Source organism: Schistocerca cancellata, chromosome 3 (assembly GCF_023864275.1).
Source record: "Schistocerca cancellata isolate TAMUIC-IGC-003103 chromosome 3, iqSchCanc2.1, whole genome shotgun sequence".
Taxonomy (NCBI): Eukaryota; Metazoa; Arthropoda; class Insecta; order Orthoptera; family Acrididae; genus Schistocerca; species Schistocerca cancellata.
This window is the reverse complement of record NC_064628.1, coordinates 131,161,803-131,162,517: the sequence shown is the minus strand read 5'-3', so window position 1 is coordinate 131,162,517 and position 715 is coordinate 131,161,803. Positions and strand designations below refer to the sequence as shown.

Genomic DNA, 715 nt, shown 5'->3' with positions numbered 1-715 from the left:
AACCCGGAATCTCCTGCTTACATTGCAGACGCTCTATCCATCTGAGCCACCGTGGGTACAGAGGATAGTGCGTCTGCAGGGACTTATCCCTTGCACGTTCCCCGTGAGATCCACATTCCCAACATGTCCACACCACTACATTCGTAGTGCGCCTAATAGATGTTTGCCCATCATACTCATTACTCGTGGCAGATTAATCTACCAAGTCCCGTACGAGTTCGGGCATAGCATGTGCGTTCGCACAAGAAGGTCAATGGCCGGGACGCCATATTTTAACTATATATGGAGGTAGTATCTGTTCCCGAAAGAACAGTTACCGTGGATGACCATGTAGATTTTCTAGAAATGAAATGATAATTAAATGGACACCCTAGCTGCAAACAGGCGTTGATGTACTTCATTGGGACATGTTGAAAATGTGTGCCCCGACCGGGACTCGAACCCGGGATCTCCTGCTTACAGGGCAGACGCTCTATCCATCTGAGCCACCGTGGGCTCGAGTAATGAGTATGATGGGCAAACATCTATTAAGCGCACTACGAATGTAGTGGTGTGGACATGTTGGGAATGTGGATCTCACGGGGAGCGTGCACACTATCCAGTGTGCCCACGGTGGCTCAGATGGATAGAGCGTGTGCCATGTAAGCAGGAGATCCCGGGTTCGAGTCCCGGGCAGGGCATACATTTTCAACATGTCCCCAATGAAGTACATCAA

General features: G+C 49.9%; 1 non-coding gene across 1 annotated transcript; it reads right to left on the bottom strand.

Moving 5' to 3' along the window:
- Positions 1 to 421: 421 nt before the first annotated feature.
- Trnat-ugu (transfer RNA threonine (anticodon UGU)) lies at positions 422 to 496 on the bottom strand. The gene has a single exon. It is a non-coding gene; the product is annotated as a tRNA-Thr (tRNA).
- Positions 497 to 715: the final 219 nt, after the last annotated feature.